The sequence below is a fragment of the Lagopus muta genome, chromosome 5 (assembly GCF_023343835.1).
Source record: "Lagopus muta isolate bLagMut1 chromosome 5, bLagMut1 primary, whole genome shotgun sequence".
Taxonomy (NCBI): Eukaryota; Metazoa; Chordata; class Aves; order Galliformes; family Phasianidae; genus Lagopus; species Lagopus muta.
In genome coordinates this window covers 27,973,417-27,989,505 of record NC_064437.1, presented here as the reverse complement: position 1 = coordinate 27,989,505, position 16,089 = coordinate 27,973,417, and the positions used below count along the sequence as shown (strand labels likewise).

Here is a 16,089-nt window from a genome sequence, read left to right as displayed (position 1 = left end):
GAAGCCTTCCACCCTCGATGTCGTGGTGCAGGTGTCTAGCATTCCCTGAGCAGTGTCAGTAGCACTGGCACTGGCATGTGCTGCTTGGGCTCTTAGCAGCCTGAGCATGCTCGTGTCTGGCCAAGAGACTTTCCAGCTTAACATCTGCTCCTTCCTCGCCTGATCCCGAATTCTCCAGATTGCTGGGTGTACTGGAGAGCATGCCATAAGCCTCCCATTTGACCTCTCTGGGATCTTGCGGTCCTCAGTGCTGCTCCCAGAGCTTGTCTGGAGACTTCAGGCATGGCGGTACCATTTACGTCTCTTTTTCCCTGTTTGCACACTCTTGGGAAGAGCACCGCGTCATTGGCCTCCTCTGCAGAGTGTGCAGCCTTGGGAGAAACTAAGTTGCCTGCATCTTCAGGCACTAATGCAGACAGAGGCTCCTTGTCTCGCTCTTTGCCGCCTGCCTGCCCTTCTGGGCCCTTCTGAGCTGCTCTAAAAGATGGTGTAGCTGCAGCACGAGTTGTCTCTGGTGCCCTCCCTGAGCAACTCTCCAAGCTGCGTGGATCTTCCCAGCCTTGGTGGAGAGCACCTGGGCCGTTTTTCCTGGTGTTCTCAGGTTGCTGGTCGGTGCATGGCGCCCTGGTACTGCCAGCTGCCCTTCAACTCTTGGGCTTGCAGCGGCAGCACAGCTCAGGGACACCACGTAGTTTTGTCTGGGTCTGTCGTGCTGAGGCGTTAGAATGGTTGAGCAGACTTCCCGAGCTGGACCCCGGCTCTCCGCCCTTGCTGTGCCGTCCTGGACGTGAGGTCTCGGGGCAAGTACTGGGATTCTGCTGCCTCTAATGCCCACAGCATGCGCTCTGCCTCTTGAAGGTGTGGAAGAGGCTGCTGCTTGCAAGAACAGGCAGCTTAGAGACTCTAGAAGATGCTGCTGCACGCCGGGGTGCAGCTGCCGGCAGCCCTGCCCGCCTTAAGCGAGGCAGCAAGGATGATTGAGGCTGCCCGCTTCGCCCGCTTGGCAACCGCCGCAGGTCACCGACGGGGAAAACTCCCGCCCGCCCGCCTGCAAGAGAAGCCGAGGAGAAAGGGCCGAGTGAGCCGCGGTCCTTCCCGCTCACGCCCGCACTCGGCACCGAGGACAGCGCTCAGCCCGCGGGCGGCCGCCGCCCCGCTTCCCCGCAGCCGCGCCGGCACAGGGCGGTCCCCACGCGGCGCGGGAAGACGTCCGGGCCCCGCCTCCCTCGGGCCTACCTACCTGTGCGTCGCGGCGCCCGGAGGCCCGCGAGCTCTCCGGGCCGGGCAGCTGGGGCAGACGGACGCCCGCGGAGGGGACGAGGCCGGGCTCCGGCCGCCCGGCGGCGGCGTTCCGTGGGGAGAAGGAGGCGCGGGACGGACGCGGCGAAGTCGCCGCCGGCCGAGCCCGAGCGCCTCCCTCCCCGGCCCGCACCCCGCGGGCGGTCCGGCACGCGTGGCGGCCCCGCGTCGGGCCGGCGCTCGTCCTTCTTGTCCCGCTCCTCGCTCATCGTCGCGTCCTCGCGCAGATGCTCGGTCGCAGGCACTCGGGGGAACCTCCTCGCGGAGCCTCTCTCCCTGAGAGTGAGCGGCACTCTCTGCGGGGGACTCCGGCCCCTCGAGGCGGGCCCCGCGTCACAATGGCCTTCGGGCGCGACGCCGGCCCGCGTCACAAAGCTCCCGCGCCGGGTTCCCGTCTTCCCCGCTTCCCTCGGCCATCTCCGCGGCCGCCCCCGGACCTTTGCCGGCGGCGTCGTGGCCGTCCGCTGACGGGCTCGCCCTCCAAGCGGCTGGAAGCGGCCGCGTCCGGCGCGGGGCGGCCCCCCTCTCTCGTCTCGTCGCCCAGCCCGGCCGAGTGCAACCCGGCCCGAGCGGCCCCGTCCGCACCTCGGTCTCGTCCTCGTGCTGCGGCTCTCTGGACCCCGCTTAGAGTTCAGATGTGCCGCGCTCTGTGGAGCGGCCCGCGCTGGAGTAGCTGGGCGTAGCCTGAAGGACTGAGGCTGCAGGCCGTGGAGAGCCGCTAGGGAGCGGTACGCGGGACACAGCTGAGCCCCGTCGCAGGGCTTGCGGTAACCGCAGGGCCGTCCGCAGGGGCTGGAGCAATTGCGGGGCCTGTCACGGTTCTATTGTCACATCCCAGAGATTTTCTCTTGCGCTCCAGGCTGCTGAATCACGTTGTTATCCATGGGCCAGGCCCCTGCATATTGCAGTGAATTGTGTCTCTCTAGGATTGCCAAAGTGATTGCATACCTTTTCCAGATGTTTTGTTCTTTGTGATTCTGCAGTTGTTCAGGGGTAATGTTACAAAACCCTGGAGGCTGTGCATTTTCACCAGTGATGAACAAGAGCCTGCATGCTGCACTTGTAAAAATCTGTGCCAGCGGAGGTGACCACTGTTTCACAGCTGCTGTGATGGTGTCATTGCTGAAACGCACCACCCAGCACCTCACTGTGCTCACATCCGCTGTTTGGTCTCTGTCTACACTCAGCAAATGTTGATGAATTTCAGTGGGTGCCATTTTGTCCTCGTCGAGGATTTCAGTGACACACCTTTGCTTCATTTGCGGTGTCACGCCAGTTGCCATTTTGTCAGACTGCTCCTCTGCAGCCATCTGTTGTGTGACAAATACAGCAGAATAGTGGTGAGAAGGTTCAACCTCTGTGTCCACATCACCAGCATCTGCCTCTGATGTTCTAGGACAACATAATAAAAATGGAAACTTTACTTTTGTAGCAGACCTCATTCTTTTGCAGATTTAGATCTGCTAATAATCCACAAAGAGAATCAAACGTTCACAAACATTTTGCCAGGAAAGTTCAGCTCCAGAGGTCAGTTTCCATTTTCATATTAGCAGACATAGCATTGGAAAGAAAGGGTACTCACAAGTGCTGGTTGACATTAAGCATCGTTTCGTCCAAGCTCGGGGTTTGTGAATTCCTAAGAGTTAGAAGTCAGGCAAAAAATAGCAGGAAACCTGCCTCCTCTATTGTCTTTGAAAGGTCTTGGAGAATGGCAGAGGAGTCTGAAGACCTGAGGGATAGGCAGTGTTACTCTGGTCTTCAAAAAGGGCAAGAAGGTGGATCCAAAGACAGGGATCTTTAAGAGAGAGTCCAGCAGCAGAGGGTCACAAAGATGAGTAGGGGCCTCGAGCATCGCCCTTATCACCCTTAGGCTGGGAGACTCTGGACTTTTCAGCCTGGAGAAGACTCAGAGGTGATCTCATTCCTGTTTATAAATACCTGCAGTGGGGGAGACAAGTGGGATGGGGGCCAGGTTCTTTTTGGTGGTGTGCAGAGATAGAACAAGAGGCAGTGGGCACAAACTGGAATGCAGAAAGTTCCATACAAAACGTGAGGAAGAACTTCTTTACTGTGAGGGTGACAGAGTACTACTGGAACAGGCTGCCCAGAGAATATCTCCTTCTCTGGAGATATTCAGGACCTGTCTGGATGCTTTCCTGTGCAACCTACTGTTTCTGTAGCAGCTGAGCAGGCTGCGAGAGGAAGGTGCCAGGAAAATAATCTGCTGTACTCAGCAGTCAGAGGGAGAGACTGATGCCTGGTATCATGCAATGATACGGAAAGACAGGCAGCCCTGTCTTTGGGCGATTTAAGAAATGGATAAGATCTCCTGAAAAACTGACCTTAGGCACACAGCAATGGAAAGAGTTGGAAGCACTTTTAATAACATGTTTCTGAGAGCACGAGAGCTCTCCAACCCCCAGAATAAGAAATCAGGCAGGGCTGGCAGGAAACCAGTATGGCTGAGCAAAGACCTGATGGGGTGGCTGAGAGAAAAGCAGGAAAAACAGAAGTCCAGGAGGAGGGAATGGGTAACCTGGTAGGAATATAGGGATGCCGTCAGGATGTGCCTGGATGGCATCAGGAAAGCCAAAGTACAGATGAATTAATCTTGGGAAGGGCTGTTGGAGCAGGTCCAGAGGAGGACCAAAAAGATTATCAGAGGGCTGAGGGCTGGAAACCCCTCTCCTATTAAGCAAGGTTGAGGGAGTTGGGATTGTTTAGCTTGGAGATGAGAAGGCTCCAGGGAGACCTCACTGCCATCTCCAATACTTGAAAGGAACTTACAAGCTGGAGGAGGAGGAACAACTTCTTATGCAGGAAGTGATAGGACAATCCAAGTCATTCTATGATTCTACGACACTGTAGAGAATGTCCTTTACTGGGGGAGTTGGACTAGATGATGAGATCCTTTAACCTGTACAATTCTGTGATTCTGTGATAATGTGCTGTGTGAGGATTTCTTCCAAGTGCTGGTTCAGCAAATTGCACAGTTGAATAGAATGACCTTGTTTGACTTTCCTAAGAAAACTGGGATCGCTTTCTGTCTGCACAGACCACTGCTGCTACCGAGAAAACAAATTAAACACATACAAAAGATAACTCGCAAAACACTACAACATTACTACTGAATTCTGAGACATCTCCACTTCCCTCTGACCGTGGTTTTGGTGGTATTCTGATTTTAATCCCTCTCAACAACCAGTAGAGTTTCCCTGCTCTCTAATAATTGTATTTTCCCAAATGTGCCAAATTTCTTTACCAAGAAAACAAAAAGGTGTTGTCACACTCAGGGTGGCACCATACAGAAACCACTCACCCCGTAACCGCAAGTGAGAATCGCTCATACAAGCACCCGAGTGCCAGGAAGAACGGTCCCCTCATCAATCTCCCCAGTTGCTAACCATGGACGCAGGAATCTTCAAGGCCACAGCCCACCTCCAGTTGCTGGTTCACTCACCCCTTTCTTCACAGGGGATCCCACACACACACCAGGCTTAGCTGGCTTCCCCTTCGCTAGCCTTGCACACCCACATTCTTTGCCCTTGATGGTTCCACTGACACAGGCATCCTCCACCCTGTGCTCTGACACCAGTAGCTGCACTCAGAGACCAAACATCACTTCACTGGCCACCTTTGGAGAGCGTGCTGCTGTGCAACAGCCTGAGTTTTCTGCATCTTGAGGAACCGATGCAGGCAATGGCTCAAGCTGTCCTGCAGGCCCAGGACCTGTGCCCAGAAGAGAAGCTAAATGAACTGTTTCTGTCTCATCAGACTGGGTAAGACATGCACTCTGCAGGTCACCAGATGACTGTCCTGCAGTTCCTGTCTCACCAATCTCTTCCAAACCATGCTGTTCATGTGTGTTTGGCATGCATGAGATGTTCCAGCTGGACATCTGCTCCTTCCTTGCTTCATCCCGAATCTTATGAATTGCTGGGAAAATTGGAGAATATCCATAGGTCTCCCCATAGATCTCTCTGGCATCTTGCAGTTTTGGTGTTTCTCCCAGAGCTTGTTTGGACAATTCCAGCATGGCCATAGCTGTTTCTTCTTCTCCTCCCTCACATGCTGACAGGAGGAGTGGTGCTGCATTGGCCTCCTCTGGACAGTGGGCAGTCTCAAAAGCATCTGAGTTTTCTGCATCTTCAGGAACTGATGCAGGCAATGGCTCAAACTGTCCTGCAGGCCCAGGACCTGGGCCCAGAAGAGAAGCTGAACACACTGCTTCTGTCTCACCAGATGGGGCAAGACATGCACTCTGCAGGTCACCAGATGACTGTCCTGCAGTCTCTGTCTCAGCAAACTCTTCTAAATCACGCTGTTCATCCTGCACTCCAGCATCCCAAGATAAGAACTCTCCTGGTGCAGGAAAGGGGCCCTCCACCCTCGATGTTGTGGTGCAGGTATCCAGCACACCCTGAGCAGTGTCAGTAGCAATGGCACTGTTACGTGCTGCTTGGGGTCTTAGCAGCCTGAGCATTCTCACGTCTGGCCAGGAGATGTTCCAGCTGGACAACATCTGCTCCCTCCTCACCTCATCCCAAATTCTATGAATTGCTGGAAAAATTGGAGAACATTCATAGGCCTCCCAGTTTATCCCTCTGGGATATTGCAGTCTCAGTGCTGCTCCCAGAGGTTTTCTGGAGATCTCAGGCATAGCGATAGCAGTCATTTCTCTTTCTTCCCCCTTGCACACTCTTGGGAAGAATGGTGCATCATCAGACTTCTCTAGAAAGTGTGCAGCCTTGGGAGAATCTAAGTTGCCTGCATCTTCAAGCAGAGTCTCCTTGTCTCGCTCTTTGCCGCCTGCCTGCCCTCCTGGGCCCTTCTGAGCTGCTCTGGACAGTGGTGTAGTGGCAGAACGAGTGTCTCTGGTGCCCTCCTGAGCATCTCTCCTGAGCAGCTTTTCTGAGCATCTCTCCAAGCGGATTTTCCCAGCCTTGGTGGAGAGCACCTGGGCCGTTCTTGCTGGTGTTCTCAGGCTGCTGGTGGGTGCATGGCGCCCTGGTGCTGCCAGCTGCACTCCGACTCTTGGGCTTGCAGCGGCAGCAGCACAGCTCAGGGACACCATGTAGTTTTGACTGGGTCTGTCGTGCCGAGGCACAAGAATGGTTGAGCAGACTTCCCGAGCTGGACCCTGGCTCTCAGCCCTTGCTGTCCTGTCCTGGACATGCAAGGTTCCCGGAGGTCTCGGGGCAAGAACTGGGAGTCTGCAGCCTGTAGTGCCCATGGCACGTGCTCTGCCTCCTGCAGAAGGTGTGGAAGAGGCTGCTGCTGGCAGAGCAGGTAGCTTACAGGCCCTAGAAGCTACTGTTGAACGCCAGGGTGCAGGTGCCGGCCGCCCTGCCTGCCTTAAGCAAGGCAGCAAGGGTGGATGAGGCTGCCTCCCGCCCGCCTGCAAGAGAAGCCGAGGAGAATGGCTGGGTGAGGGACAAAGCCCCGTCGCCGGGCTCCCCTCAGCTCCCTCAGCCTGTCTTTGTAGGGAGGTGCAGCCCCCTGATCAAAATTTGTGGTTCTCCTCTGAACCCTCTCCAACAGCTCCCTGTCTTTCTTGTACCAGGGGCTCCAGTCCTGGACACAGTACTCCAGATGGGCCTCACAGGTGCAGAGTAGAGAAGGAAAATCACCTCCCTGTCCCTGCTGGCCACCCGTCTTCTGATGGAGCCCAGGATATCATTTGCTTTCCGAGCTGCAAGAGCACACTGCCGGCTCATATTAAGCTTTTCATCCATCAGGCCGCCAAGGTGCTTCTCTGCAGGGCTGCTCTCAAGGACTGCTCCTTCCAGTCTCTATAAATGCCTGGGATTCCTCTGGCCTAAGTGCAAAAATTTCACTTTGCCATGTTGAACCTCATCAGGTTCACCTGGGCCCACCTTTCAAGTCTGGGCGACATCACTTGTTACCCGCCTCCACCTGGACATTAATCCATTAATCACCACCCTCTGTCTGCGGCCATTCAACCAATTTCTTATCCATCGGGTGGTCCACCCATCAAATCCACATCCCTCCAATTCTGAGATAAGGATGGAGATAAGCCTTCCTCTCCTTCTTAAAAATGGGAGCAATGTTTCCCTTTTTCCAGTCACCGGAGCAGTTTACCGGACTTGTATGCATTCAGCTGCATCAGGAAGTCTCAGACATGTTCCACTGTTACAGTGGGATGGAACCTGCTCCCCACACCCTCACTTAGAGATTGCAGGGCCTGTCACATTATTGTCAGATCCAGAAACTTTCTCTTGCACTTGCATTGTTATCCATGGGCCAGACCCCTGCACATTGCAGTGATTTGTGTCTCTCAAGAAGTTCCAAAGTTGCGTGAGCACACAGATCAGACAGCACTCAGCCAGGATGGTATAATGATAATATTTAATCAGAATTCTGTGTTGACAGGATGGAATCAGAATTCTGCACTGACAAGATGGAACCAGAATCCTATGTTGACAGGATGGAACCAGAATTCTACATTGACAGGTTGAAATCAGATGTCTCCGGGGAGCTGCGTGGTGTTTGCAGCCTCGTGCCTCTCCTCTCGTTGTCCCCTGACGCAGCTGCAGGTGCAAATCCTGCGCAGAGCCCGGAGCACAGTCCTGATGACAGCTGGCATCCGGTGGCGAGCTGCTGTTGTCTTCATCTCAACAGATGAGGCACCAGAAATGCTTGGTGGCACACCAGCTGCCTCAGCAGCTGCTTCCTCACTGTTGTCCTCCCATTCTTCCACACCCTCCATGGTATCAGGGCAAAAACAGGAGGGTGTGGGCATGCTCTCAGCTGTCACTGCATTGTCCCTGGCATCCAGCATGCTGTGATCCGTGCTGGCATCACTGGCAGCATCATCAGTGGTCTCTTCCTGTGCATGCTGAATTCTAATGTCCTGGCTTTGAGAATCACAAGAGGCAGGAAAGAAGCCTTCCACCCTCGATGTCGTGGTGCAGGTGTCTAGCATTCCCTGAGCAGTGTCAGTAGCACTGGCACTGGCATGTGCTGCTTGGGCTCTTAGCAGCCTGAGCATGCTCGTGTCTGGCCAAGAGACTTTCCAGCTTAACATCTGCTCCTTCCTCGCCTGATCCCGAATTCTCCAGATTGCTGGGTGTACTGGAGAGCATCCATAAGCCTCCCAGTTGACCTCTCTGGGATCTTGCGGTCTCAGTGCTGCTCCCAGAGCTTGTCTGGAGACTTCAGGCATGGCGGTACCATTTACGTCTCTTTTTCCCTGTTTGCACACTCTTGGGAAGAGCACCGCGTCATTGGCCTCCTCTGCAGAGTGTGCAGCCTTGGGAGAAACTAAGTTGCCTGCATCTTCAGGCACTAATGCAGACAGAGGCTCCTTGTCTCGCTCTTTGCCGCCTGCCTGCCCTTCTGGGCCCTTCTGAGCTGCTCTAAAAGATGGTGTAGCTGCAGCACGAGTGTCTCTGGTGCCCTCCTGAGGAACTCTCCAAGCTGCGTGGATCTTCCCAGCCTTGGTGGAGAGCACCTGGGCTGTTTTTCCTGGTGTTCTCAGGTTGCTGGTCGGTGCATGGCGCCCTGGTACTGCCAGCTGCCCTTCAACTCTTGGGCTTGCAGCGGCAGCACAGCTCAGGGACACCACGTAGTTTTGTCTGGGTCTGTCGTGCTGAGGCGTTAGAATGGTTGAGCAGACTTCCCGAGCTGGACCCCGGCTCTCCGCCCTTGCTGTGCCGTCCTGGACGTGAGGTCTCGGGGCAAGTACTGGGATTCTGCTGCCTCTAATGCCCACAGCATGCGCTCTGCCTCTTGAAGGTGTGGAAGAGGCTGCTGCTTGCAGAACAGGCAGCTTAGAGACTCTAGAAGATGCTGCTGCACGCCGGGGTGCAGCTGCCGGCAGCCCTGCCCGCCTTAAGCGAGGCAGCAAGGATGATTGAGGCTGCCCGCTTCGCCCGCTGGCACCGCCGCAGGTCACCGACGGGGAAAACTCCCGCCCGCCCGCCTGCAAGAGAAGCCGAGGAGAAAGGCCGAGTGAGCGCGGTCCTTCCCGCTCACGCCGCACTCGGCACCGAGGACAGCGCTCAGCCCGCGGGCGGCCGCCGCCCCGCTCCCCGCAGCCGCGCCGGCACAGGGCGGTCCCCACGCGGCGCGGGAAGACGTCCGGCCCCGCCTCCCTCGGGCTACCTACCTGTGCGTCGCGGCGCCCGGAGGCCCGCGAGCTCTCCGGGCCGGGCAGCTGGGGCAGACGGACGCCGCGGAGGGACGAGGCCGGGCTCCGGCCGCCCGGCGGCGGCGTCCGTGGGGAGAAGGAGGCGCGGGACGGACGCGGCGAAGTCGCCGCCGGCCGAGCCCGAGCGCCTCCCTCCCCGGCCCGCACCCCGCGGCGGTCCGGCACGCGTGGCGGCCCCGCGTCGGGCCGGCGCTCGTCCTTCTTGTCCCGCTCCTCGCTCATCGTCGCGTCCTCGCGCAGATGCTCGGTCGCAGGCACTCGGGGGAACCTCCTCGCGGAGCCTCTCTCCCGAGAGTGAGCGGCACTCTCTGCGGGGGACTCCGGCCCCTCGAGGCGGCCCCGCGTCACAATGGCCTTCGGGCGCGACGCCGGCCCGCGTCACAAAGCCCCCGCGCCGGGTTCCCGTCTTCCCGCTTCCCTCGGCCATCTCCGCGGCCGCCCCCGCACCTTTGCCGGCGGCGTCGTGGCCGTCGCTGACGGGCTCGCCCTCCAAGCGGCTGGAAGCGGCCGCGTCCGGCGCGGGGCGGCCCCCTCTCTCGTCTCGTCGCCCAGCCCGGCCGAGTGCACCCGGCCCGAGCGGCCCGTCCGCACCTCGGTCTCGTCCTCGTGCTGCGGCTCTCTGGACCCCGCTTAGAGTTCAGATGTGCCGCGCTCTGTGGAGCGGCCCGCGCTGGAGTAGCTGGGCGTAGCCTGAAGGACTGAGGCTGCAGGCCGTGGAGAGCCGCTAGGGAGCGGTACGCGGGACACAGCTGAGCCCCGTCGCAGGGCTTGCGGTAACCGCAGGGCCGTCCGCAGGGGCTGGAGCAATTGCGGGGCCTGTCACGGTTTATTGTCACATCCAGAGATTTTCTCTTGCGCTCCAGGCTGCTGAATCACGTTGTTATCCATGGGCCAGGCCCCTGCATATTGCAGTGATTTGTGTCTCTCTAGGATTGCCAAAGTGATTGCATACCTTTTCCAGATGTTTTGTTCTTTGTGATTCTGCAGTTGTTCAGGGGTAATGTTACAAAACCCTGGAGGCTGTGCATTTTCACCAGTGATGAACAAGAGCCTGCATGCTGCACTTGTAAAAATCTGTGCCAGCGGAGGTGACCACTGTTTCACAGCTGCTGTGATGGTGTCATTGCTGAAACGCACCACCCAGCACCTCACTGTGCTCACATCCGCTGTTTGGTCTCTGTCTACACTCAGCAAATGTTGATGAATTTCAGTGGGTGCCATTTTGTCCTCGTCGAGGATTTCAGTGACACACCTTTGCTTCATTTGCGGTGTCACGCCAGTTGCCATTTTGTCAGACTGCTCCTCTGCAGCCATCTGTTGTGTGACAAATACAGCAGAATAGTGGTGAGAAGGTTCAACCTCTGTGTCCACATCACCAGCATCTGCCTCTGATGTTCTAGGACAACATAATAAAAATGGAAACTTTACTTTTGTAGCAGACCTCATTCTTTTGCAGATTTAGATCTGCTAATAATCCACAAAGAGAATCAAACGTTCACAAACATTTTGCCAGGAAAGTTCAGCTCCAGAGGTCAGTTTCCCATTTCATATTAGCAGACATAGCATTGGAAAGAAAGGGTACTCACAAGTGCTGGTTGACATTAAAGCATCGTTTCGTCCAAGCTCGGGGTTTGTGAATTCCTAAGAGTTAGAAGTCAGGCAAAAATAGCAGGAAACCTGCCTCCTCTATCGTCTTTGAAAGGTCTTGGAGAATGGCAGAGGAGTCTGAAGACCTGAGGATAGGCAGTGTTACTCTGGTCTTCAAAAAGGGCAAGAAGGTGGATCCAAAGACAGGGATCTTTAAGAGAGAATCCAGCAGCAGAGGGTCACAAAGATGAGTAGGGGCCTCGAGCATCGCCCTTATCACCCTTAGGCTGGGAGACTCTGGACTTTTCAGCCTGGAGAAGACTCAGAGGTGATCTCATTCCTGTTTATAAATACCTGCAGTGGGGGAGACAAGTGGATGGGGCCAGGTTCTTTTTGGTGGTGTGCAGAGATAGAACAAGAGGCAGTGGGCACAAACTGGAATGCAGAAAGTTCCATACAAACGTGAGGAAGAACTTCTTTACTGTGAGGGTGACAGAGTACTACTGGAACAGGCTGCCCAGAGAATATCTCCTTCTCTGGAGATATTCAGGACCTGTCTGGATGCTTTCCTGTGCAACCTACTGTTTCTGTAGCAGCTGAGCAGGCTGCGAGAGGAAGGTGCCAGGAAAATAATCTGCTGTACTCAGCAGTCAGAGGGAGAGACTGATGCCTGGTATCATGCAATGATACGGAAAGACAGGCAGCCCTGTCTTTGGGCGATTTAAGAAATGGATAAGATCTCCTGAAAAACTGACCTTAGGCACACAGCAATGGAAAGAGTTGGAAGCACTTTTAATAACATGTTTCTGAGAGCACGAGAGCTCTCCAACCCCCAGAATAAGAAATCAGGCAGGGCTGGCAGGAAACCAGTATGGCTGAGCAAAGACCTGATGGGGTGGCTGAGAGAAAAGCAGGAAAAACAGAAGTCCAGGAGGAGGGAATGGGTAACCTGGTAGGAATATAGGGATGCCGTCAGGATGTGCCTGGATGGCATCAGGAAAGCCAAAGTACAGATGAATTAATCTTGGGAAGGGCTGTTGGAGCAGGTCCAGAGGAGGACCAAAAAGATTATCAGAGGGCTGAGGGCTGGAACCCCTCTCCTATTAAGCAAGGTTGAGGGAGTTGGGATTGTTTAGCTTGGAGATGAGAAGGCTCCAGGGAGACCTCACTGCCATCTCCAATACTTGAAAGGAACTTACAAGCTGGAGGAGGAGGAACAACTTCTTATGCAGGAAGTGATAGGACAATCCAAGTCATTCTATGATTCTACGACACTGTAGAGAATGTCCTTTACTGGGGGAGTTGGACTAGATGATGAGATCCTTTAACCTGTACAATTCTGTGATTCTGTGATAATGTGCTGTGTGAGGATTTCTTCCAAGTGCTGGTTCAGCAAATGCACAGTTGAATAGAATGACCTTGTTTGACTTTCCTAAGAAAACTGGGATCGCTTTCTGTCTGCACAGACCACTGCTGCTACCGAGAAAACAAATTAAACACATACAAAAGATAACTCGCAAAACACTACAACATTACTACTGAATTCTGAGACATCTCCACTTCCCTCTGACCGTGGTTTTGGTGGTATTCTGATTTTAATCCCTCTCAACAACCAGTAGAGTTTCCCTGCTCTCTAATAATTGTATTTTCCCAAATGTGCCAAATTTCTTTACCAAGAAACAAAAAGGTGTTGTCACACTCAGGGTGGCACCATACAGAACCACTCACCCCGTAACCGCAAGTGAGAATCGCTTCATACAAGCACCCGAGTGCCAGGAAGAACGGTCCCCTCATCAATCTCCCCAGTTGCTAACCATGGACGCAGGAATCTTCAAGGCCACAGCCCACCTCCAGTTGCTGGTTCACTCACCCCTTTCTTCACAGGGGATCCCACACACACACCAGGCTTAGCTGGCTTCCCCTTCGCTAGCCTTGCACACCCACATTCTTTGCCCTTGATGGTTCCACTGACACAGGCATCCTCCACCCTGTGCTCTGACACCAGTAGCTGCACTCAGAGACCAAACATCACTTCACTGGCCACCTTTGGAGAGCGTGCTGCTGTGCAACAGCCTGAGTTTTCTGCATCTTGAGGAACCGATGCAGGCAATGGCTCAAGCTGTCCTGCAGGCCCAGGACCTGTGCCCAGAAGAGAAGCTAAATGAACTGTTTCTGTCTCATCAGACTGGGTAAGACATGCACTCTGCAGGTCACCAGATGACTGTCCTGCAGTTCCTGTCTCACCAATCTCTTCCAAACCATGCTGTTCATGTGTGTTTGGCATGCATGAGATGTTCCAGCTGGACATCTGCTCCTTCCTTGCTTCATCCCGAATCTTATGAATTGCTGGGAAAATTGGAGAATATCCATAGGTCTCCCCATAGATCTCTCTGGCATCTTGCAGTTTTGGTGTTTCTCCCAGAGCTTGTTTGGACAATTCCAGCATGGCCATAGCTGTTTCTTCTTCTCCTCCCTCACATGCTGACAGGAGGAGTGGTGCTGCATTGGCCTCCTCTGGACAGTGGGCAGTCTCAAAAGCATCTGAGTTTTCTGCATCTTCAGGAACTGATGCAGGCAATGGCTCAAACTGTCCTGCAGGCCCAGGACCTGGGCCCAGAAGAGAAGCTGAACACACTGCTTCTGTCTCACCAGATGGGGCAAGACATGCACTCTGCAGGTCACCAGATGACTGTCCTGCAGTCTCTGTCTCAGCAAACTCTTCTAAATCACGCTGTTCATCCTGCACTCCAGCATCCCAAGATAAGAACTCTCCTGGTGCAGGAAAGGGGCCCTCCACCCTCGATGTTGTGGTGCAGGTATCCAGCACACCCTGAGCAGTGTCAGTAGCAATGGCACTGTTACGTGCTGCTTGGGGTCTTAGCAGCCTGAGCATTCTCACGTCTGGCCAGGAGATGTTCCAGCTGGACAACATCTGCTCCCTCCTCACCTCATCCCAAATTCTATGAATTGCTGGAAAAATTGGAGAACATTCATAGGCCTCCCAGTTTATCCCTCTGGGATATTGCAGTCTCAGTGCTGCTCCCAGAGGTTTTCTGGAGATCTCAGGCATAGCGATAGCAGTCATTTCTCTTTCTTCCCCCTTGCACACTCTTGGGAAGAATGGTGCATCATCAGACTTCTCTAGAAAGTGTGCAGCCTTGGGAGAATCTAAGTTGCCTGCATCTTCAAGCAGAGTCTCCTTGTCTCGCTCTTTGCCGCCTGCCTGCCCTCCTGGGCCCTTCTGAGCTGCTCTGGACAGTGGTGTAGTGGCAGAACGAGTGTCTCTGGTGCCCTCCTGAGCATCTCTCCTGAGCAGCTTTTCTGAGCATCTCTCCAAGCGGATTTTCCCAGCCTTGGTGGAGAGCACCTGGGCCGTTCTTGCTGGTGTTCTCAGGCTGCTGGTGGGTGCATGGCGCCCTGGTGCTGCCAGCTGCACTCCGACTCTTGGGCTTGCAGCGGCAGCAGCACAGCTCAGGGACACCATGTAGTTTTGACTGGGTCTGTCGTGCCGAGGCACAAGAATGGTTGAGCAGACTTCCCGAGCTGGACCCTGGCTCTCAGCCCTTGCTGTCCTGTCCTGGACATGCAAGGTTCCCGGAGGTCTCGGGGCAAGAACTGGGAGTCTGCAGCCTGTAGTGCCCATGGCACGTGCTCTGCCTCCTGCAGAAGGTGTGGAAGAGGCTGCTGCTGGCAGAGCAGGTAGCTTACAGGCCCTAGAAGCTACTGTTGAACGCCAGGGTGCAGGTGCCGGCCGCCCTGCCTGCCTTAAGCAAGGCAGCAAGGGTGGATGAGGCTGCCTCCCGCCCGCCTGCAAGAGAAGCCGAGGAGAATGGCTGGGTGAGGGACAAAGCCCCGTCGCCGGGCTCCCCTCAGCTCCCTCAGCCTGTCTTTGTAGGGAGGTGCAGCCCCCTGATCAAATTTGTGGTTCTCCTCTGAACCCTCTCCAACAGCTCCCTGTCTTTCTTGTACCAGGGGCTCCAGTCCTGGACACAGTACTCCAGATGGGCCTCACAGGTGCAGAGTAGAGAAGGAAAATCACCTCCCTGTCCCTGCTGGCCACCCGTCTTCTGATGGAGCCCAGGATATCATTTGCTTTCCGAGCTGCAAGAGCACACTGCCGGCTCATATTAAGCTTTTCATCCATCAGGCCGCCAAGGTGCTTCTCTGCAGGGCTGCTCTCAAGGACTGCTCCTTCCAGTCTCTATAAATGCCTGGGATTCCTCTGGCCTAAGTGCAAAAATTTCACTTTGCCATGTTGAACCTCATCAGGTTCACCTGGGCCCACCTTTCAAGTCTGGGCGACATCACTTGTTACCCGCCTCCACCTGGACATTAATCCATTAATCACCACCCTCTGTCTGCGGCCATTCAACCAATTTCTTATCCATCGGGTGGTCCACCCATCAAATCCACATCCCTCCAATTCTGAGATAAGGATGGAGATAAGCCTTCCTCTCCTTCTTAAAAATGGGAGCAATGTTTCCCTTTTTCCAGTCACCGGAGCAGTTTACCGGACTTGTATGCATTCAGCTGCATCAGGAAGTCTCAGACATGTTCCACTGTTACAGTGGGATGGAACCTGCTCCCCACACCCTCACTTAGAGATTGCAGGGCCTGTCACATTATTGTCAGATCCAGAAACTTTCTCTTGCACTTGCATTGTTATCCATGGGCCAGACCCCTGCACATTGCAGTGATTTGTGTCTCTCAAGAAGTTCCAAAGTTGCGTGAGCACACAGATCAGACAGCACTCAGCCAGGATGGTATAATGATAATATTTAATCAGAATTCTGTGTTGACAGGATGGAATCAGAATTCTGCACTGACAAGATGGAACCAGAATCCTATGTTGACAGGATGGAACCAGAATTCTACATTGACAGGTTGAAATCAGATGTCTCCGGGGAGCTGCGTGGTGTTTGCAGCCTCGTGCCTCTCCTCTCGTTGTCCCCTGACGCAGCTGCAGGTGCAAATCCTGCGCAGAGCCCGGAGCACAGTCCTGATGACAGCTGGCATCCGGTGGCGAGCTG

The 16,089-nt window shown here is 54.9% G+C and overlaps 1 long non-coding RNA gene across 9 annotated transcripts in view; it reads left to right on the top strand.

Moving 5' to 3' along the window:
- LOC125694124 (uncharacterized) overlaps window positions 1–16,089 on the top strand; it is a 112,747-nt gene that overhangs the window by 50,373 nt on the left and 46,285 nt on the right. The window contains exon 3 of one of the 9 annotated variants that reach the window (XR_007377408.1): window positions 15,862–15,964. The exons of 7 other annotated variants lie outside the window; for them this stretch is intronic. This is a non-coding gene — a long non-coding RNA (uncharacterized LOC125694124). Of the gene's footprint in view, window positions 1–7,692; window positions 7,796–15,861; window positions 15,965–16,089 lie in introns of those variants that run through there. One more of the 9 variants, XR_007377409.1, reaches the window with a different exon arrangement.